This window comes from Ambystoma mexicanum, chromosome 1q (assembly GCF_040938575.1).
Source record: "Ambystoma mexicanum isolate Mex_15411 chromosome 1q, UKY_AmexF1_1, whole genome shotgun sequence".
In the NCBI taxonomy this organism is placed as follows: Eukaryota; Metazoa; Chordata; class Amphibia; order Caudata; family Ambystomatidae; genus Ambystoma; species Ambystoma mexicanum.
The window spans coordinates 568672204-568694579 of record NC_090922.1 but is presented as its reverse complement, the minus strand read 5'-3'; the positions used below and the strand labels follow the sequence as shown (position 1 = coordinate 568694579).

General features: G+C 49.5%; 1 protein-coding gene across 1 annotated transcript in view; it reads left to right on the top strand.

Annotated features, from left to right (window-relative positions):
• Positions 1–359: 359 nt before the first annotated feature.
• ALDH9A1 (aldehyde dehydrogenase 9 family member A1) overlaps positions 360–22376 on the top strand; it is a 919974-nt gene continuing 897957 nt past the window's right edge. The window contains exon 1 of the mRNA XM_069641045.1: positions 360–555. The gene's annotated coding sequence lies outside the window, so the exon portion shown is untranslated. The remainder of the gene's footprint in view (positions 556–22376) is intronic.

The window sequence follows — 22376 nt, the reverse complement described above, 5'->3', positions numbered from 1 at the left end:
TGCTGGCTTGAAGAGTGCTTTGTGTTCTTTTAATTGTAGTCATTATAACAAACCAAAATAAAATTCAGGCTCATCTTTGTCCATAAACGCAAAGAAGAGTTTTTGCCGGGGGTTGTGCGTCTCCTTTTGGTATTTTAGCAGTGCCAGGGCAATACAACAAAAAAAAATGAAGGGACCCCACCATATTTGAGGACCCATGTCTCGTCAGTGCGGTTGGTAGTACGCAGGGTTCGTAATCCCTAGACTTAAGGATTCTTCCTGAGCCCTTCTTAGCCGCGGGACTCCATTTTGATGTGCACGCCCCACTGCTTCCTCCTCGTAGTTAAGGCTGTGGTGGTTACAGTGTGAGCCAGCTGCTCGCGTGTCTTCCGAACTTCCGGCAGCAGAGTGGAGAGGCTGAGCTGACACACTGAATCTGCTCTTCAAAGCGGTGTGAGCGGTGTACCTGCATTCACTGTGCCCAAACACCGGCTTCTTCACGTCAAGCTCCCTAGCGGAAGGTGGTCGAAACCGGATTTCAGAGCATAGGCGCGGCCCACGGGGAAGCCGCTGCAGGTAAATCCGTTTCATACTGAGCACAAGGTGGTTTTAGAGAACATTCCACAAGTGCGTATTTGCCGTGTGGGCTACTTTATCTGCATAGTTTAATAGGGCATGCAAATTGAGTTTCCACTGCGCCGGTAACACCCTCCAAACGAAAGTGAGTTGGCAGTCATGCTGAATGCAGTTCTTGATAGCTTCGTTGTCTACAGGGCTGATTACAATCATTGATAGAAGTGTCCCTAAAAAGTAGTGGAACTGTGACTCCAGCGGGGGACAACAGAGTAGGAAGGGTGCAAAGTGCAACACGTTTTTCAAGGGTTGCAGTCATGCTGGTTGACAGCCAATTGAGTTGAGACATATTTCGGTTTAGTTGTAACCGATAGCCAAAATGGAGAAGTGTGCTTCATCTACACAAAGAACAGTTCCATCCGGAATAGTAAAATGTTTGCAACAAGTAGTGGAGCTGTTAACAGTAAAAAATTAAAGTGGTGGAACTCCGCTCCGGATCCTTCCTGCTCACTAATTAAAATCGAAGTAACAATATACCCTAGTAGAGGCACAGAAATATCAACTCCTGGTGAAATGTTCATGGACTCTTTAGGGTGCCCTTCTTAATGTTTTACACTCTACAGTCACTAAAGTCATACAAGAAAAGGGGCATAACTTTTGTAAACAGGTTACAACTTTTGGATCCTGCGTTATTAATTATTATTTGTCCTAAAGGTAAATCTATAAATTGGAATAGTGAAAATGAAATATCATTCCAAGTTTATTTCCTTCTTGTATTTTTTTGTCATTCATTTAAGCTTGGTGTTTTCATCTGATTTAACTTTTTATTCCACTGATATAGTGACATAAGCATGTAGCAAAGTGACATGTTTCAAAATGTATTTACTCCATGTTTTATTCATCAGCCATCATAACATGGTATTTCCATCTAATCAGCTTTTGTCTGCTCTATCAGTATAGTAATATATACAAAATAAGTTAGAACACAGACGTTCTTAGAAATTCCAGGGTATATATACGCAAACGTCGGAAGTCTTGACAAGGGGTTGAGAGAATGAACTATGTGTCAGCTTTGCCATATATGTGTATGATACTATATTGATGGAACCAGGAACAAAAGCTAATTAGATATCCATACCCGTTAGACTGTTTGCAAATGTAATAAAAAGGACGCAGCACCAGAGGATTAAGATAACGTGCGTCTTTATTCAAACTGAACTGCGTACTAACTTCCCTTTACTCCTCCCCTTCCTTTCTCCTTCCCACTACGGATGATGTCTCTCTCTTAAAGAGGCAGAGACCAGTAACATCACCTTTGACAAATGTTCAAACGTCCAGATTAACATTGTTCAACAATTTGGCCTCTTGATCATGCGCTGGGGTCGTGTGCTCCGTTCGCCGAGTCCTGCCAGTCCTGGCACTTCGACTGTCTCCAGCGCCGGGTGGCGGGCTTCTTCCGAGGGAATCCACGAATCATCCCGCGGCTCCATTGGTTCGGGATCTGGTTGAGGAGGGTGTGTTTTGATGAGGTGTTTGAACTGCAAACTGTTTCTCGTGACTTCACGATCTGCGTTTTGGGCTGTCACCATGGCTCCTTTAATGGCAATGACGTTCAATGGCTTCTGTGCATCAGTTTTCCTGGTCATGGCCTGTTGTACGAGGACCTCGTCTCCCACTTGGAAGTCTTTGGGCACTGCTCTTCTTCTCATGTCTAAATCCGCCTTGGCCCGTTCTTTCCTTTCGGTGTCCCTTTTTATGATTTCTGCATCCCCTTCTTCATGTGCGATGGAATGTCTCACAATGCAGGTGTGTACCTAGTATCCTATCATTATTTCTGCTGGCGCCCTGTTGGTGGCTTCATGTGGCGTGTTACAATAGTCTTATATTAGCCTGCATACTGCTTGATGTGTCTTGGTGCCTTCTTTGCAGGCTCTGTGGACTGTCTTTTTGATGGACGCCATGAATCATTCGGCCATTTCATTGGCTTGTGGCCATCTGGGGGTAATCTTTTGGTGAGTAAACCCCATGTGTTTAGATAATGATGCAAACTCATGGCTGTTGAATGGGGGCCCATTGTCTGATTTGATGGACGTAGAGATCCCCCACTCACTGAGTACCTCATTGAACTTTGCTGCCACTTGGGGATATGCTGTGGTTGTTACTTTCTTGACAATGGGGAACCTCAAGTATTCATCAATGAACAACAGAAGATATTCGCCCGACTCCATTGGCCCATAGAAATCGACAGCTACTCTGTCCGTTGGCCGATCTGGGATGTGAGTCGGCAGTAGTGAGACGGGGGCTTCCGCTCTTGCTGTACACTGACATGCCCAACAATTCTTGACCCAGCTGTCTACCAGCGAGTCCATGAAGGGGAACCATATGTGGCACTGCAGCTGCCCTTTCGTGTTGTCTGCTCCCTGGTGCCCTTCATGCGCTGTTTTAATTACTTCAGCTCTGAGCATCGTAGGGATGACTAACCGACACCCTCTCAGTAGAATGACGTGGTCTTTGCAAGTTCTGTGTGTACTCTCGCCAGTCTGTCTAGCTCCTCTCTGCAAACCCCCGGGTAATTCAGAACTGCACGCTGGTAATCCTTCCACTTGTTATTGCACGTCATACTGATGGCTAGTGCCATAGACGGGTTGGCTGCGGATGCGGCTGCGACCATCTCGAGTGAGATCGCTGGTGGAAGTGCATTGGCGGCCATCTAGTTGATGTATTCTGCATCACCCTCGCGGGTGACCGCCATACCTGCTGGATGGCAAGATAGATGGCAGCCAGCAAGAATTTGATCCCCAACTGCCCTGTGAATGTTGTCGTAGTCTTACTCCTGTAATCTGATGCCCCATCTTTCTATCCTGGGCAGCATCTTCGTGTGCGGTTTCCCAAACAGGGACAGTAGTGCCTGGTGGTCTGTGATGAGTGTGAATCTCTTCCCTATGATGAAATTGTGGAAGTGTTCACAGGCACAAACAGCCGCCAGGCTCTCCTTTTTCGGCTTGTGAGTATGCACATTCAGGGGCCGACAATGTGTCTGGAGTGTGTATTGGGGCCGTTCGTCTGTGCCAGGATGGCCCCTAGTCCTACAGGGCTCGCTTCCACAATGATTTCTGTGTGCCAGTTGGGGTCAAAGTATGCCAGGCGTCGTGCCTCTGCCAGAGCCTTCTTGATGGACTTGAACGCCACTTGGCACTCTGCTGACCAAGTGAACAAAGCATCTTTTTGTAACAATCTTCGTATTGGTTCAATGAGGGACGCATAATGGGGAATGTAGCGTGCACAGTAGCCGGCCATCCCCAGAAATGATCGGACGTCTGTCACGTGTGTTGTTTCTCGTAAGTTGGCGATGGTGCTGACCTTGTCAGAGTCTGGTGTCATGCCATCGGCAGAGAAGATATGTCCAAAAAATTTTAGTTTCTTCTTGCTGAAACAACACTTTTCAATGTTGAGGGTCAACCCGGCCTCCTGTATCGATGTGCCTGTCGCTAGCAGGGCTGCGTCGTGGTCCTCCCGTGATGTAACAAATACGAGTATATCATCTCTGTAGTTCAGCGCCCCTTTCATTGGTTTGATCACCTGTCTTAATGCCTCCTGAAAAATCTCTACCGCAGAGGAGATGCCGAAATTGAGGCGTCTATAACGAAATAGACCTTCATGGGTGGCAAATGTGGTGATGCCCCTCGATTCAGGGTGCAGTTCCCATTGGTGATACCCTTGATTTAGGTCCAGCTTAGAGAACATCACAGAACTGTTGAGCTGGACAATCATATGTTCTATACACGGACCAATGTGGCGCTCTCTTTGTATGGCAGTGTTAGCCATCCTCATGTCTACACACAACCGCAATCGTCCATCTTCCTTGGACGCGATAACCAAAAGGGATACCCATGGGGTGGGGCCCGTTACGGTCTCAATGATGCCATCGCTAAGTAATTGAGTTCTCTTGAGACAGCTACTTGCAGATGTAATCCCACCCTTCTGTAGTGTTGTGGAACAGGTTGGATGGATTCATCTATGTGTAATTTGATGGGAGCCCCTTTGAGTTCCCCCAGTCCTGTGCATAAGTGTGGGAATTCCGCCAAGATCGTCTCCTTTGTGATGAGGTTTGGCCCTGCGGAGGCGGTGTTTATCGTGTACACTCCTTCTCGTGTGTCGCTTGACAATGCTGCTGATTGGATCACTTCGCCGTCCCGAAAATGGATATCAATGAGGCCTTGGCAGCATGCAGAATGGTAACTTAGGAGGCAACGATCTTTTGTCAGGCTCCGGATGACATATATGGTGATGGCCACTGTCAGACTCTTGTGTATGAACTGCCGCTTGAAGTGTCCAATGGAGTGAAGGGGCAGTGTGGCCCCCCGCATTGGAAAATCCTCATTAGTTTTAGCAAGCGTCGGCTTCTCAGGAATCTGCAGAAACTCCTGCTCCCCCATGATTTTGACTGTAGCGCCAGAGTCGACCAGAAAGCAGAACTGCCTGTTTCCAATATTGACTGCTATCCCGGGTGCCTCTCTTGATTTCCGGTCATCCAGGATGAGGTTGACGTATTTGTCCTGGTACTCTTGATCATAATCATCGCTTCTGTAGGAGGGTGAGAAATGATGATGTTCATTGTAGTCCTGATATGTTTGGCGGGGTCCGTCATATTCGTCCTCGAATTGGGGAGGCTGATCATAGTATCCATAGTGTTGGGCATAGTCTGATGTGTGGTATTCTTCCACAGCTCTGACGTATCGCAGTTGTCCTGGATGGTAGAACCTGTTTTGGTAAGTTGGGGCATTGTGGAGGTCGACCTTGTTTTGTGCTGGGGTGCCCGTCATGGAGGCTGCTTGTGCATCTACTCTCTCAATAATTCTCGCCAACTCGCTCACTTCGTCGATTGAGAGGGGCTTCTTCAGCGATTGTTCCTTAAGGGCTGGGGACAGGCATCCCTCTATCACACGTAGCCGTATTGCTTCATCCACTGAGAATGCATGGAATGGACAGTGTGCACTCTTCACTCGAAGGCGGGTGATAAACTCATCGACAGTCTCTTACACCCTCTGCGTACACTGGTTGAACATGTACCTTTCATAGTGAAGATTTGGTTCAATTACGAGTTTCCTGTTTGGTGCATTGATTAGCGAGGTGAAATCTGGTTGATCTTCTGGGGGACCAGTCTTAACAATTCACTGCCAACTAGATTGAAAAACATTGTTTATTTGTAAATCAACACACAGGAGAAATTATACAAACGCATTACATGTAGCTCCTCAAATTGTGCAAACCCTGAGTCCCCTTCTCCCATCCCATGCGTTCCCCGGCGAGCATAGTTCTCAGGCCTTAATCGGACTGGACTGGTGGCGGTAGCGGGTCGTCCATAGCGTGAAGGGCTCTTGCAATCAGGCGCGGTTTGTGGGTCAGGGCCGGGTAGTTCAGGTCATAGTCCAGTACTGGCGCTTTGGCCGCAGTGACCTTCTCGGCTATCAAAATATCCCAGAGTTTAACCCAGCAAAGAGCCATCAAGGGTCCATCCGCAGACTTCCAGTTGCGGGCACTGTGATCTTAGCCGCTAACAAGAACTGGGACACCAGGGCAGCTCTTCTCCCCGACCGCGGGTATGAGCTTGGCAGTGGAATCCCTAGGAGGACCTGTTCGGGCATGAGCGGAATGGTCAACTGGGTGACATCCTTTATGGTAGCTAAGCAGAGAGTCCAGAACTCCTTCACTCGGGGGCAGGTCCACCACATGTGGAAGTAGGATCCTGGAAGGCCGCAAAGTCGCCAACAGTGGGGGTCTAGTGCCGGTTGGAAGTGGTGAAGGCGTAGAGGGGGGTAGTACCAGCGCAGGAGTAGCTTATGGGCACACTCCCGGTTGGTAATGCAGCGGGATGTCGTCCGCGTTCTTGTCCAGATGTCCACCCACGTGTGATCCTCAATGGTGTGTCCGAGGTCCGTTTCCCATTGAGATATGTAGGAAGGCCTTAACTGGAGGGGGTCCTCCTGCAGCAGTCTATATAGGGCAGAGATCTTTCCCCTGGCCAGTAGGTCGTTCACCGTCAGCTCTAGTGAGGTGAGGGGTCTCGTGGCAGCCACGCGGGTCTGTGGGTGGGAGCACCAGTGCCTAAGCTGGGCGTAGGAATACCTATCCGTTTCCGCTAACTGGAAAGTCATCTTGCAGCGTTCAAAGGTTAGGGGGGAGTTCCCCTCGAAGAGTTGTCCCAGAGTGGTGAGGCCCCCTGCGACCCGGTTTCTAAAGTTTTTGGGATGGGCCCCGGGGGAAAAGGCTGGGTTGAGGAAGAATGGGGAGAGCGCACTCAGGTATCCTGGGACACCCCGGTGTCTGCAAGCCCACTCCCAGGCCTTTACCGTTTGTTTTGTGGCTGTTAGAGTGCCCGGCCAACTTCGACGTAAGGCTGTAGGTAGGACCAGGAGGAAGCGAAGGGGGAGAGAGAGGCAGAATTGTTCGATTTCCACCCATTTCGGCCGACCTGTATCAAGCCCCCATGCTTGGAGGTGGGCTAGTTGCGCCGCCATTTGGTATTTACGGAGGTCGGGTACCCCCAGGCCTCCCATTCTCGTGCTGGCCATCATTGTTCTCCGCGGGATGCGCGTTTTCTTCCCCCTCCAGATGAAGTCCACCATCTTTCTCTGGAGCAGCTGTGGGGGGGGGCGTAATGGTGATCGGGAGGGCGGCACAGGCATAGAGGAAGTAAGTTCATTTTGCATGCCGGGATGCGGCCTAGGAGGGAGATCTCTTGTGATTGCCAGCGGGTCAGATCCTTTTCCAGTTCCTCGAAGAGTGACGGGAAGTTAGCCCTATAGACTTTCGTTGGATGTGTGGGGATCTGGACCCCCAGGTAGGGTACTATTTGATGCTCCACTGGAAAGGACCTCTCTCCTCCAAGGACTCTCATTCAGCCGGAGTCAAACCCACTCCCAGCGCCGCTGAATTTTGGAAGTTAATCACAAATCCTGAGACCATCCCAAAGTTGTGGAATTTCAGTTAAGGCCTCCCCCGTGGATCCCTCAATGTTTGTAATGGTGAGCAGTACATCATCCGCATAGAGGGCCACTTTATGTTGCGCCGAGCCAGTACTCAGGCCACTGATTCGGGGGGTTTTCCGGACTCGTTGAGCCAACGGCTCCATGGCCAAAGCAAAGAGCAAGGGGGACAGAGGACATCCCTGTCTCGTTCCGCACGTGAGGGAGATAGAGTCCGATAAGCGGCTGTTGATTCTCAGCCTAGTCCTAGGGGCCTGGTAGTTCGCAAAGATCATTTTCTGGAAGGTCGGGCCGAAGCTAAAGGCCTCTAGAGTGAGGCGCAGGTAAGACCAGTCCACCTTATCGAACGCTTTGGTTGCAACCAGCGCCAGTAAACCTAGTTGTTGGGAGTCCCGAGTGGCGATCTCAATTAGGTCCGGAGCCCTGCGGATGTTGGGCCTCATTACGACCCAGGCGGTAAATTACCGCCTGGGTCGTACCCTTACCACCATGGTGTAAACTACGTTTACACCATGGTGGATGGCGGATTTACCGCCCCATTCCAAGGTGAGTGGGGCGGTAAATCCCCATTTCCCATTTTACCCTTCCCCATTCCCATTTTTGCCCCATAGGGCATAATGGGAGTGGGGAAGGCGCTAATTACGCCACCGTAAATTACGGTGGCATAATTAGCACCATGGTCCCTTAGCGCCATGGATTTTAACGCCTGCAAAAAGCAGGCGTTAATATCACCATGGCGCTAAGGGACCTTGTAATCAGGCGTTAAGGGTCGGCACCGTTTACGGCGCCGTTAACCCCTTAACGCCTGATTCGTAATGAGGCCCGTTGTCTTTCGTCGACCTATGGTGTATAAAGTCTGTTTGATCCGGGTCTATGATGTTCGGGAGGATAGGTGCTAGACGATTGGCCAGGATCTTGGAGTATATATTGGCATCCAGATTCAGCAAGGCAATGGGTCTATACGAGCTAATGTCGTGGGGGTCCTTCCCAGGCTTGGGGATAAGGACTGTGATCGATTTTTGCTTGCCGGGGTGACTGTTCCAGTGGCCATGAATGAGTTGTAGAGGCGGGCCACTAATTGGGGCTGGAAGATTTTGTAGAAGCGGGTGGAGAATGTAACGCTCACCTGATTCCCACGGAGGCGCGGCTTCGGGTGCTGATGCTTCCTTAAGGTGAGGCGCCGGACTCCCAAGATGAACAGGATGGGCCCCTCAACTCTAGCTTCTCAGGCTCGCAGGAATATCCTCCTTGGAATCTGGAAGGAAGAGCTCTCCATCCTGCTTCTGATGCAGGGGCGCGTTGAAACCCAGTTACTTCACTGGATTGAGGATTGGTGTTCAGGTAAGCTTGACTGTTCAGGTAAGACGTAGTTCTGTTCAAAAGTTCAAGCCGTAATAATGTTCGTATTCTTCTTGCAGCAAGCGTTAATTCTCATGTCTTTTTCCCCATAGGGGCCGGGGTTCGGTATGCCGGAGATATGGCGCCGACCCGAAGTGAAACGTGCAGACAGGTAAGTTCGAGATGAGCGCTCGGGTAATGTCTTTGTATACGCTCATTTAATGTCTTAGCCTTTTTTCCCCTTAGGGGCCGGGGTCCGGCAGCGGCAGGACCCGAAATGAAGTGGAAAACCCAACGGGTAAGTTTTCTGGAAATAGCGCTTTCCTTATTCCTTTTCTCCCTCTCACCTCTGTTCTTATCTTTTTTCTCCTAGGCGCCGGAACGTGGCGAAATCCGGATGGTCGCCGCTGAAGCTGGAGGCGCCTGGAAAAGGTGAGTAAAATGCAGCGCTGCAGCGATCGTAGTGAAATGCCTTTTAAAATGATGTCTTCCTTTCAGGATTGTAGGTGAAATGATTCCGGGATGCAGATTTATCAGGTAAGGTCTTTTCTTCACCAATTCTCCTCCTTTCTCCCTTTGCAGATGATCCAGGGTGTTGACAGGCGTGGAAGAAGTCAGGATGCAGGAGCAGACACGGTGAGCGTCCAGCTGCTAGGTGCAGAACAACGCGAAGCACGTGTGGCTGTTCGGGTGGGGTTTAAATAGTCTTGGAAGAAGTTCCTGGTATGTATCCTTCCACCAATCTGGTATGTATCCTTCCCCGACCACACCCGGGTGGAAAGTAGTCCCACAGGTAAAGTAGTCCCATCCAGGCCTCAAGAGGGCCCGGATGAAGCAGCAAGGTCTGCACCAGGTAAGTGTGCACCCAAGCACTTACACATAAATCCTCCTTTATGAGCCTGGCGCCTGGGGTCCACTATGAGCCTGGCGCCTACGGCGCCAGGACTGAGTCCAAAGGGCCCCGACTTGGGCCCGCTGAGACTTCCCAGGAGTGAATGATGTCTGCCTCTGGGGTTGCTGGGCCCGGCCTGGCTCCTTAGAGGTAGGCATCATGACAGAGAATCCATCCGGGCCCGGGGCTCTAGATTTTAGGCTCTTAATGGCTGCCTCCACCTCCTCGATCGTAATCGGTGCTTCAAGGTCTTCCCTGGCCGCCTCCACCTCCTCGGTCGTAATCGGCGCTTCAAGGTCTTCCCTGGCCGCCAAGGTCAGGTGCGGGAAGGCCGCCTCTCGAATGTATGAATGTTGCTTGGTCGGATCCTTCGGGGCCGCCGTCATTATTTCCAGGTGGTGGGCAGTTGCCAAGCGTACTTTCTCGTGGTCCGCGTAGTGGATCACCCCCTGCGGATCACGGAGGCCCAGGATGGCATTCCTACTCTTCACCTTTGCCAGTTTGTTAACCAGGAGTTTGTTGGCCTTATTGTTGTGGGCGTAGTACCATTGCTTGGTTTTTGGTTAGCAGATTCGCCGTAGCCTTAGCGTAGTGAGCTTCCAGCTTTTTCCTAGCCATTTGTAGGATCCTGTAAGATTTGGGGGCCCAGCCCTTCCTTTTGTGAGTTGCCTCAGCTTCGCGGACCTCAGCCTCCAGGACGGCTCGAGTCGCCTGCTTTCTTTTGTGGAATGCAGCACCTTGGGCGATCAGCTCTCCTCTAAGGACCACTTTCATGGCATCCCAGGTGTTGGCCGGGGAAGTGTCCTCGTCCCGGTTTTCAGCGAAAAAACTCTTGATGGAGCTGGCGATTGAGTCTCTCAAAGCCATGTCCCCCAGAATAGGGTCATATAAGCACTACCGGCGGCGTGGAGGGGGCTCCGGGTCATGGGACCGCAAGGTCAATGTAACTGGGGCATGATCCGAGAGGATCCGGGGGCCAATTACTACATCATCAGTGAAAGTCAGGATCTGTGGGGAGGTCAAGATCAGGTCAATTCTAGAGAAAGTACGATGCACATATGAGTAGAAGGTGAAGTCCCTTTCATCTGGGACAGTACCCTCCAAGAGTCTACAATGTTCAGCACGTTCAGCGTGTGAAATAGGTGGAGCAGGCCAGTGACCAACTTCAGGTCTCTGGGTGTCGGGGGGTGGGATCTGTCCTTGAGGGGGTCCGGGGCCCCGTTAAAGTCTCCTCCCATGACGACATGCCCCTCAATGAATGGGAGGAGGGAGTCCTCTAGGTCCTGGTAGAAGCCCTCCTGGTATTCTTTCGGAGCGTACACGGAGATGAGGGTATAGAGCTGGCCATGTATGGTGCGTTTGATTGCAATGAAGCGACCCTTTTGGCATCGTTGTGAGTCAAGGATCTGGGGCTTCAGGTCTTTCGCGAATAAAATAGCGGTGCCACCCTTCTTAGTTCCGTTAGAAGCGAGGAATTGCAGCGGAAGGAATCTGCTTCGTAAGCGAGGAAAGTCCACCGGAATCAAATATGTCTCTTGCAAGAAGGCAATCGAGGTCCCGTCATCCTGTAGCTTCTGTAGAATTGACTTCCTCTTCGCGGGGGGAGTTCAGGCCCCTAACGTTCAAGGTGGTGAACTTAAGTTTCAGATGCGAAAGTTGGTCCGGAAGATCCCCTTGCTGGGGGAGGGGTGTCGTGGGTGAGTTAGGTCAGCCATGGACGTGAGAGCGTAGTTGTTTCGGGGTCTCCTGTGGTTGAGGGTTTTTTAACTGGTCTCCAAAGGGAGGAATTCACATTCACGAATGACCTCCAACGGGAGGTCCAAATTTGCGGTCAGGGGGGTTGATTTAGAACTATCGACATGGCCCCTACGCGCCAAGGCTGTCATCTGACAGCGCCAACATGGTTGAAGGTTTCTCGAAGGGTAGAGTGATGGCATCCACCTTGGAGGGGGTTATGGACCGCATGGGGTCCGCAGCGAGATGTAAAAGCTTCAGGCGTTTCCAGTACCATGTGTTTGATGCAGGCACTATTGCGCTTTATTTAGGTTTGCAGTTCCTCCGCACCCTTGACCATGGGGTCCGTTTCGGGTTTGGGGAGGTTGTGTCTAAAGCCGGGCTTGTTCGGCTCGGAGCGGAGGGGTCTGAGGACCCAGGGGAGTCCGGATGAAGGATTGACGCTGCATTGTCATGGTGGCTGATGGTGCGCGGGGTGCCCTTGTACAAGAACTGTAGAGCCGTAGGAAAAAGCCATCGATAATGGATCTGCTGATCCCGGAGAAAAAGTGATAAAGGTCGGAGCATCCTGCTCTCCCTGCTCTTCTGAAGAGTCAGCGGGGAGAGGTCTTGAAAGATCTGTATCGGGATTCCCTGGAATGAGAGCTCGTCCTTTGAGCGGCCAATAGCTGCTATGGCCTCCTTGGTGGTGTAGAAGTGGACCCTAGTGATCACATCCGGGGGGGGGGTCCGTGTCGATACCCCGGCGAGGGCGCAGCCTGTGGGTCCGATCCAGCAGGAGTTTGGTCTCATCCAAGTCTGGCAGGAGAGACTGAAAGAAGGTGCTGACATATTCAGGGAGCTCCCGATCGGAGATTGAAACGGGCACCCCGCAGAGGTGCAGGTTGTTGCGGCGAGAGCGGTTTTCCATGTCCTCCTGCTTATGTTCAAGGATTTCGGTTCTCGCCACTAGCGACTGAACGGCGCGTTGAATTTCCGTTAGCGAGGTGGAGTGGTCCGTGGTTAGGTCCTCGCCCTCCCCAACCCTCTGTTCTATGCCGGAGACTCTTTGTTCTGCCTGTTCCAATTTGGTGGTGAGTTCCGTCATGCAGGGTCTAAATTCCGATTTAATATCGCTCATGAAGGCTTGGAGATCCTCCTTGGTCGCAAGCGTCCCCCCGCCATCGGCTGGCTTCTGGGGAGTAAGCTTGGGGGGCTCTGTTTTCTTACCCTTCTCCGAGGCTTGTAGCATGGTAGAGATGTCGGTCGATTTAGGGAGCTTTAGTGCTTTGGTCATAGCTCCGAGGCGAGGGGACGTCGCCCAACGGCGAGTCTCGTGTCCACGTTCCACGGAGGCAGAAGAAGTTGGCCAAATAGAGGTGTGGGATGGGTAGGGCCAGGGTGTCCCAAGCGGTGGAGCAGACAGGTTAAGCTTCCAAATTCTCACAAAGCGGCACAGTTCATTGTGGTTAAGCAGTCCAGCAAGATGGGTGGCCGCCTAGGAAGATGGCGGCAGATACCGCCACCCCCAGCCGGTGGCAAGGAGACGTGGGCAGGGGCGCCCCAGGAAGTCGAAGGGGGTGACACATTCCGTATGGGGTCAGGGCTAGTGGGCTCGAGGGTCCTCTGACCAAGTAGGGTCTGGGAGGAACAGTAGACTCCCAAAGGGGGGTGTAGCAGTGGGCCCCAGAGCGACCCCGGGAGAGGCTGGGAGCAGGTTTGCTGAGGGTCCGCCAATCTCGCCTGGGTGATGTGCGTGGCCCCCACACGAGCCGAGGTTACGCTGTAGCTGGAGGGCCTCTGATAGTAGCCGGGGGAGGCAGGGCCTCTCCCCCGGGAGCAGCAGGCAGAAGGTGGGCAGGGGCGCCCCAGGAATCGAAGAGGGCGCTGGAGTAGGGCGGGGGAAGCCACCGCAAGGGTCCCGTAGAGATAACAGGGACACCAGCGGGCGGTGAGTAAGCCTCCGGCTCCAAGATTAGTCCAAGGCCCACGGGGCCGCAGCCACTGGTGGTCCAGTAACTGGCAGGAAGTCGCTGGAGCTCTGGGTCGCCGCGGGGGGGGGTGATGGAATGCGTGCCCCTGCCTCCCAGGCATGGCCGACCCTCAGCGCGGTCACAGATTCGGGCGGGTGCCCCCCAGCAGGCCCGGAGGGCAAGATGTCAAGGCCCAACAGGATGGTGTTGTGGGCCCGGGGCTCCAGCAGCGGGCCTCGCAGCGTCAAAGATCCAGCACAGGGGTGTGCGTCCCGCTGCAGGATGTCGGGTGGTGCAGGCCTCATACGTGGGCCCCCGCTATCAGATGCGGCTCACGGGCTGATAATGAGTCCCAGCCGCCAGCTTGGGATGAGTCGCGGAGATGCGGCCGCCATTTTGGGCCGTAGTACGGGTGTGGGCGTCCAAGCTCCCTGTCGCTTTTTCACCGTTGGCAGGAGCGTTATGCACTCAAAACGCTGTCATCTGTAGCCCGGGACCTCAGCAGCTGAAGGCTCGCCATCTCGTATCACGAACCCGGCTGGAGACGGGCAGAATTAGGGCTTAGCCGCAGAACCATGCAGAGGCCATCAAAGGAGCTGCCTCATCGCTGGCGCTCCAGGCCATGCCTCCTCCCCTGCCGCTTTTACAAAATGGTTAAAGTCCTCCATTCATTCGATCCACCTCGGGCCTTTGTCTCCTTGAGGGGTCATGGTGAATGGGAGCGGCATGTGTAACAAAGTTGCTTTGGACGTGGGTGTAGGGGGCAGTGTCCCCGGGTTTCTCATGGTGGCAGGTGTGGTAGTTGAGGTATGGGCACCCTTGTGCTGACTTTCTCTGGTGTGGCTGTCGTTTTGTGCACGTGCGTGTTTTGTGCTGGTCCCAATGCAAGGACCTTCTGTGGGCCAGTGTGGCCTGAATGCTCTTCCTCACTTTCTCTCCCTTTTGTCTTTTAGATGTAGTCATGCACAGGACCCTTCGTGGGTAAATATGATGGAAATTTGTTTTATTATAATATTGATTTTCTTGGTTAAGCGTGTGTCGCACTTCAGTTTTCACCCCTTGTGTAAAATTATAATTTTTTCTTTCACTTTCAATTAATGGGGTGTAACACGTTTTCTCAGCGTTGTAGTCTTTTATGGAAATTAGCATTGGAGTGGAAGCAGTGAGGAGGAGACCGGCCATTATAGCAGCGGGATCGCTGTTTGTTGTGCAAATGAACGCAGCTCCTAGGTTACTAACCTGTCTGTGCTGCGTATCAGCACGTGCACCGCCACGTAGAGCTGGAAGGACCGCTGGCGGATTGCCGCGCGGTGGACACGGCGGACAGCCGTGTTCTTATTCTACTTCTGGAGAGGCACTACATGGAGGACGCCTCGTTCTCTGCTCCTCTTCTGCCTGGGATCAAGTACAGCGCCGTGCCACGGGATCGTGGGCACTCTGGAATGTATGCAGGCAATGTAGACAGCTGTTGCTCCCATTGCTCCTCTGCTCCCTGCCATAAATCTCCACTCCTGCGCAGAAATACTGGCCCGGGCTTCTCTCATCCATGAAAACCATGGTAAAGACATGGGACTGGGTGTTTAAAAGGGCGGGAATTCCGAGGGGGGCTAGGCGACGCACCCCAATCTTTCACAGCCCAGACATTTTGCCTCAGGCCTTCGACCCGCTGAGTTCAGCAGATGGTCACAGGGGGGCCTACACTGCCTCTCCCAGCTCGTGGGCCACCGTTGACATTTGTAGACTGCAAGGAAAGGTTTGAACTGATAGAAGCAGATAGATATAGTTATGCCCAAATCAGACACTGGATAGTCCATCCACTGGTTCGACAAGGATCAATCCGAAATGTGGGGACCATTGAGCTTACCCTACTAGACGGCACACGAGGAGGAAATATATTGAGGTTATACAGACTTCTGCAGGTGGACATGTGGACTCTCCGGCCCCGGTATATGACCCAATGGGCGGTGGATCTGGGCCACCCCATCGAGGATCAGACATGGGTGGACATCTGGTCATGGAATTACTCCTCCTCCAAATGTGTGTCACAGTTCTTGCATAGCCATGGATGACTATGGGAGTTGGCCAGACCAGGCGGGGAAGGGGTGGAGGGAGGAACACAATGAAAGAAACACTTGTTTACAGGTACGTTATAAATGACTCATCATCATCATCAAGGGAGGAATCGAATTGAGGTGTCAAGGTGTTTCACGTCTGTCTGGTATTCTAAAGTCAGTTGTACATTATGTCTGTGCAACTGAACTTAAAAAAAGTTGCTAAAAAAAGAGGAAATGAAATATGCGTGTTCATAATTCACTGTTAATGGATATGGAAATGTTGCTCGGGTTGATGGTTTATACAGAACTAGAAACACTTAAAAGCGGACAACACAGGGATGCCACAGATCTGAAATCGGATTTCTAACTAACTTGATCTAGCACATTAGGGATCCTTTAGAGCAACTGATTCCAGTTGGGTGTGTGGTGTCCTTCTCCTGCCATACAGTGTGCTTTTTGTCATGTGTGTTTGGACAGAGATTTTCCAGACACTTGGATAGAAGACTAGGCTTTTTAAACTTTGCATCTGCAGTCAGAACTGCAGTTTATGTAATTTACCAAGTTTATTTTGTGGGCATTACCATAGTGTTGTGAAAGTTGCATGGGGTCTGTTGGTACGTTAGTGATGCAGGTTGTGGATTTGAGTGAGGAGGAGAGCATGCAGATGATTCTGCCTTCTGGCCGAGGGCCAAGGGGTCACATAAAGGATTGTTCACTTTCTTGTTGGTTGCTATGCATTTACAGCACTTTGCTATTCCACTACTACTACCAGGGATTGTGAGGGCTTCCGGATATGGAACTGTGTACCCATGTCTGTGCATTTACTTTGGATTGCTCACTTGTTGCTTACTATTTTACTTCTTTGAGGATGTTTGAACTTGCTCACACTAAACAGATAGTTGCAACAAAATATTGAACTCCTGTAGCCAGGCACCTACGTTCCCCTCCATAAGCACTTAGAGCGACAATGTCACATGGCAGGTGGGGCTAACCCAGACCTTTTTCTGTACCAGCATGAACCTAGTTCATGAGGCTGGACCAATGGGATTCTGTGATCACCATATCCTTCCAAACCTGTTAGTGCCAGGCTTGCAAAATATTCTGTATGTGTCAGCCTGCTCTACACTCTTGGTCTCCAATTTCATTCACCATTCATACTGTCTACTCTTGTCCAGGCCACACCTGCCCTCTGGGTTTAACAGTCCCTGAATTTGACACTCCTACACGCTATCATTCAAACAAAGTAGAGTATCTGAGACAGAGTTTCAAAATTGCAAGGTAAGATTTATTTGGCGCATATCATACACTCAGGCAGACTTCAGGTTCAACCACGACCAGTATTTCATGGAGAAGTGAAGTGCCCGAATAGTACACAGTGGACGTCATTACATTACGAGTTTGGTGGTAGCCATGGTGCTATTAGCACCATGGCTGCCTCCAAAATAGTTTCCCGGTCCGGGGTCTGTGAATGAGGAATTACCGGGTCATTCCAACCTTGGAGGACCTGGTAATTCCTCATTCACAAAACCATTCCCCATTCAAGCCCCCATAGGGCTCAATGGGAATGGGGATGGAGCTATGAACGGCCCGTTATTAGCTACTTGGTGCCCTTGTGGGGCACCATGGCTGCCTCCAAAATAGTTTCCCGGTCCGGGGTCTGTGAATGAGGAATTACCGGGTCATTCCAACCTTGGAGGACCTGGTAATTCCTCATTCACAAAACCATTCCCCATTCAAGCCCTGATAGGGCTCAATGGGAATGGGGGTGGAGCTATGAACGGCCCGTTATTAGCTCCTGGGTCCCCTTGCGGGACCTGGAAAGGATGTCTGGTTTTACCTGACATCTGTTCCTGGTCCCGCAAGGGAACCTCGTAATAGGGCGGAATGGGTTTACCGGCACCAACACCATTGCCGGTAAACCCATTCTGCCAACCTCTTAATGAGTCCAAGTGTCTCAATTTTATACAAAAAATGAAGCCTGCATCAGCATATGTCATTTGTTATGCATTTGCAAAAGATAACAGAAATATGTTCAGACTACATACACAATGTTACTCTGATCCTCAGAAGGCAGAACAAATTACATATTCAGCAGATGTTATTGTTATGTCAAGAATCACCACTTTGCTTATGGCTTTAATTACAAGCTCTTTCCACCAGTTCACCGACAGTGACTTATGTTTGAGACATTAAACCCAGAATCCACTTGCCCTCCGTTCCAACAATGGTCACTGTATTTGCACAACCTTTTAAAGATACCTTTAGTGAGTTTAACAAAGTGGAAGGAGTGAACACTATGACTCATTGTGTAACTATCCTCTGCTTAGTGCAGCCAGTCTTTACATAACATTTAGTTGAGAGAATAGAGCCATATTGGAACAGGCTTTCTTGCTTCTCGGAATAGGAGGACCTGTCCTTAATTTTATTTAACCTAAGTGTATCAGTGAAGGCCAGGCGGCTGATACATGCCCTCTGCACAGACCCAGCGCTTTCTTGTAATGACTGACAGAGGAAGCCATGAACACATTTTTGTTTTTACTCAATGACTGACCAATGCGACCCCATTTTGAATATTACTAAAACAACATTATCTTGATCGCAAAAAGGGATTAGCTTAGGGCTAAGAATGGTGCATATTATTATATTATAACAAACCCTCCTTTTAGCCTAAGCTAAGTTCTTTTTGCGCAAATCGGTTAAACTTTCAATATCTATGTCCATTAAATTCTGAATTTGCATTTCTTCCATCATCATAGTGTTAATCTCTTAACTGGCAAGGGTTTTCCCCCCTACTGCCAAGACCTTTTTTGGTGATTTTGGTATGTCACCATTCAATCCCTTGTAACATTTTTGCTACATGAGATATCTCAGCCAAATTCGGCTTTTCCTTGTAAGAGCTAGGAACAAATGGTTTGCTGTGCTGAATTCACAATTTTCCTGGCTTTCAAGAACCGATTGAGTGGAAACCAAAGAAACATGTTTATATGGTTACCATCCGTTTTGTGAGAGATAGGCAATTTTGCCCTTTTTTTCCAATAGGACATGCTTGGACGGAATGGAAGAGGAGGGTAAGAAAGCTGAATGGGAAGGCGGAAAGGCATACATTTCTGAAAAGTAGACACGATTCCAAGTTTAGGAAAGGGTGACTTGCTCAGGTCAGGCAACAACCATGCAGGCAATATTTCCATAGTTGCGGGAAAAATTGGAAAAATTACAGAAAAGAAAGTTTTGTGGTGGACATGGTTGGCCCGGTAAGGCAATTGCTTCTGTGAATTTTGAGAAAAGCAATGCTCCGCTACATTCCCCCTGACTCTTCCAGTTAGGAAATAACACATTTTTCATGTTTCACAAAACAAGCAATACCACAAGCCAAAAACTGAGCCAACGTACACAGGATCTTTATGCTTACGGCCTAAACAGACGAATTTAGCATGTGTAAATAAGGAAAACAAATGTGGTGAGGAATGGCAAGCATACATTTTTTTGAAAGAGCACAGGCAGACCTTTTGATGGGTAGGTGATTTGTCCAGGTTACAAAACCGTATAGTTCCTAAAGCAGCAACTAAATGTAGGTCACATTTTGGAAATTAAATGGTTGTGTGACAAAGTGCAGCAACAAACGTTATGAAAACCAAGCGAACACAACAAATGTCCTATGTTCCCACAGGTGCCCCGACGACAACGGTAACCGTTAATGTGTGGGTGCACCTACCTGGACGCAAGGGGAAAAGACTTAACCACTGGTAGCACCAAGTGTTTCGGCAGAGCAGATTTTGTGGGGATTTGCTCTTGTGGACAACCTACAGATTTGGGCCTTGAGTGTCTCAGCAACCAAGGAAAACAGGGAACCCCATGCATTTCCGAAAGGAAGACACCCGTCGGAATCGTTCTCACTTGCACGAATCGCAACAGAATTCATTACCCACAATCCCTGGCAAAGTCCAACATTTAATGAAAAATAAAAACACAATTTCAGATATTTCCCACTGCCAACGCACCGAAATACGCCAGCAACAAAACATGTCCTACTTTCACGCATTCCCACCGGTGTCCGACGAAAACGGTACCTCACATGTGTGAGTGCACCTACCTGGCAGAAAAGGGAAAAGGCTAAACCACTGGTAACCCCAAGTGTTTCAGCAGAGCAGATTTTGGTCTTGTTGACAACCTACAGATCCGAAAATAGGACATCCATGGGAATCCACAGAGGTCTGACATGCGCAAATCGCCCCAGAATTTATTACCCACAATCTCTCGCAAAGTCCGAAATTTGTCAAAAAACACAATTTTCAGACATTTCCCCCTGCCAACCCACCGAAAACACGCTGCCAATAACACACGTCCTACCTGCCCGCGTTACCACAGGTGTCCCGATGAAAACGGTACCTCACATTTGTGGGTGCACCTATCTGGGTGCAAAGGGAAAAGGTTAAACCACTGGTAACCCCAAGTGTTTCGGCAGAGCAGATTTTGTGGGATTTTGCTCTTGTTGACAACATACAGATTTGGGCCTAGGGTGTCGAAACAACCAAGGAAAACAGGGAACCCCATGCATTTCCGAAATGAAGACACCTGTAGGAATCCACAGAGGTCTGACATGCGCAAACCCCCGCCCCAGAATGTATTATCCACAATCCCTGGCAAAGTCCAAATTTGACAAAAACCCCACAATTTGTAGACATTTCCCCCTGCCAACCACCCGAAACATGCCGCCAACAACACGTTCTACCTTCCCACATTCCCACAGGTGTCCCGAAGAAAACGGTACCTCAAAATCTCAATTTATAAAAATATTCTGTTACCCCTTCAGTTTTATTCTGGACACATGCGGCCAGCTTATCCCAATTAATAGTTTTCTCGGGTAGCACCCGTTTGAGTTGTGCAGCTATCATGGTGGGAAGATTAAGTACTGCTGTAGCGGGCCTTTCGCCAGCCCTCGTTAGTGTCAAGCTGAAAAAGTATGTCCCATGTTCTCCCCAAAGTCGCAGGGTCAGTGATATTTCTAATTGGTGTCCAAATATCTGATGGTAAAATTACTGAGAATAGAGTTTTCAAATTCCTACTTGTGAAGACAGAGATATTTAAAACAGCCGTAGGATTTTTCATAAGGTCCAGGAATCGTTTTTTTAATGCATTCAATTCTTGCCATGAAAAGGGTACATGAATAAATTGGGTATCATATTTAGCGGGCTGCATAATTGGTTTCCCTTGATTACCAAGGACAGAGCTTCTTTCCGCATCGAGCGTAGCCTGCTGTGGAATATAAACAGGCGGCACCTCTTGCATAGGGAGCTGGCAACTAGGTTGTTTTTGTTATTTTAATGGGGCCGTTGAGTGGATAAGTTGCTCTGGGATACTCATTGTGGATGCATTATCTATTATAAGTTTCAAGTGTTACAACTCTGCAGAATTCTCTAACTCGCCTTCCTCGTTCTGTTGTATAATTGCATCCAACATTACTTTCATAGTATTGCAAATGACTGAAAAGGGGGTCAAAGTGGTGGCCTGTTTAAGAGCGTTACGTGTTATTAACTGTAATTCTTCACCTGACACACAAGATTCTTTGCATGCTGTAACGATAACAGGTTGTTGGACATATCCAGAAGTATACGTTTCAGTTTCTAATTCCAGTCAGGCTTTCTCTAGTCCCTTCATTTCATCAACTATCTCCCAAAGTCATTTAAGATGTGAATCCTTCTCCGTATAACAAGAGAAGGCAGCTACATTCAAAGCCTGTAATTCCCTAGGAACTGCCGAAGGCAATTTTTGTTCCCACTGGATTTGAATCTCATCACCCAAACATTCTAACAAAATTAGTTGCTTAGGACCTTGGATTTCAAGTACTTCCTGAACCACATTCTGTCTGACTCCCCTCAATACTAACCGAATAGCCTTCTCCCTCAATGTCCTACGTTGGGTAGGCATTAAAGCGGCTTGTGTATTCCTAATAAAAGGTTCTAATTTCCATGCCTTTTCTTTAGTCAACGGGTCATGTATATATTCACTGGGAGGCTCTAGGCTGGCATCTGATACATCATCATCTTCTATTGAGGGGTGCACATTTTGGGGATCAGGAAGAATGGGAGGAGGTTTATGGCCCGAGAGCTCTACTGCTAATGGGGTCTGTGGTTGACCATACAGAGGGGGAGGCACAGAAGAAAGATGTTGGCGAGTGTTATTAAGGGTCTGTTCTATTACGGGATCTTGGGTAGATCTTGGGTAGTAGTAGGTAGAATGGGGTAAATTACTGTTCTTTGTAGCTGACAATCTCTGTCTATTTCTTGATTTTTTTGGGGGGGATTTTTGAAAAAATGTTTTTACCAATTTTATTTATTTTGGTTTTTCAAAGGTATAAGTACAAACATTTGAAATATTCCCTCCCTCTACTCTCCTAACAGTCCCAACATTGGATACGGTGTAGCATATTTCAACAGTTTGAGTCTCTTGGGTCGCACATTCTTCCAGTTTAGAGTGCATGTTTTTTTAATAGTCTCGGCTTAAAGTACATTTGTTCTCTATCATCTGTAAATTTGTGTAGTGGCATCCAGGTGTCCAAATATTTTGTGTAGGAGCCGTGGGATAATGCAGTAGTCTTTTCCATGGCCATTACCCCCCATAATCTTACCCATCACATGGCCACTATCGGTCCTTGTTTGTTCTTCCAGGTATGAGCCAGGGTTATTCTAGCAGCACTTAACATATGGGTAATGAGGTGGGTTTTCGGCCCAGATTTAGCATAGCATCCCTCAACCGCCTCCCCCAGTAGGACCACCATTGGGTCAAATGGCAGTTGTATCCCCGTTATCTCCTTGATGTGACTTAGGATTTCCCTCCAGTCTATTTCAGCCAGCGGGCAAGACCACCACAT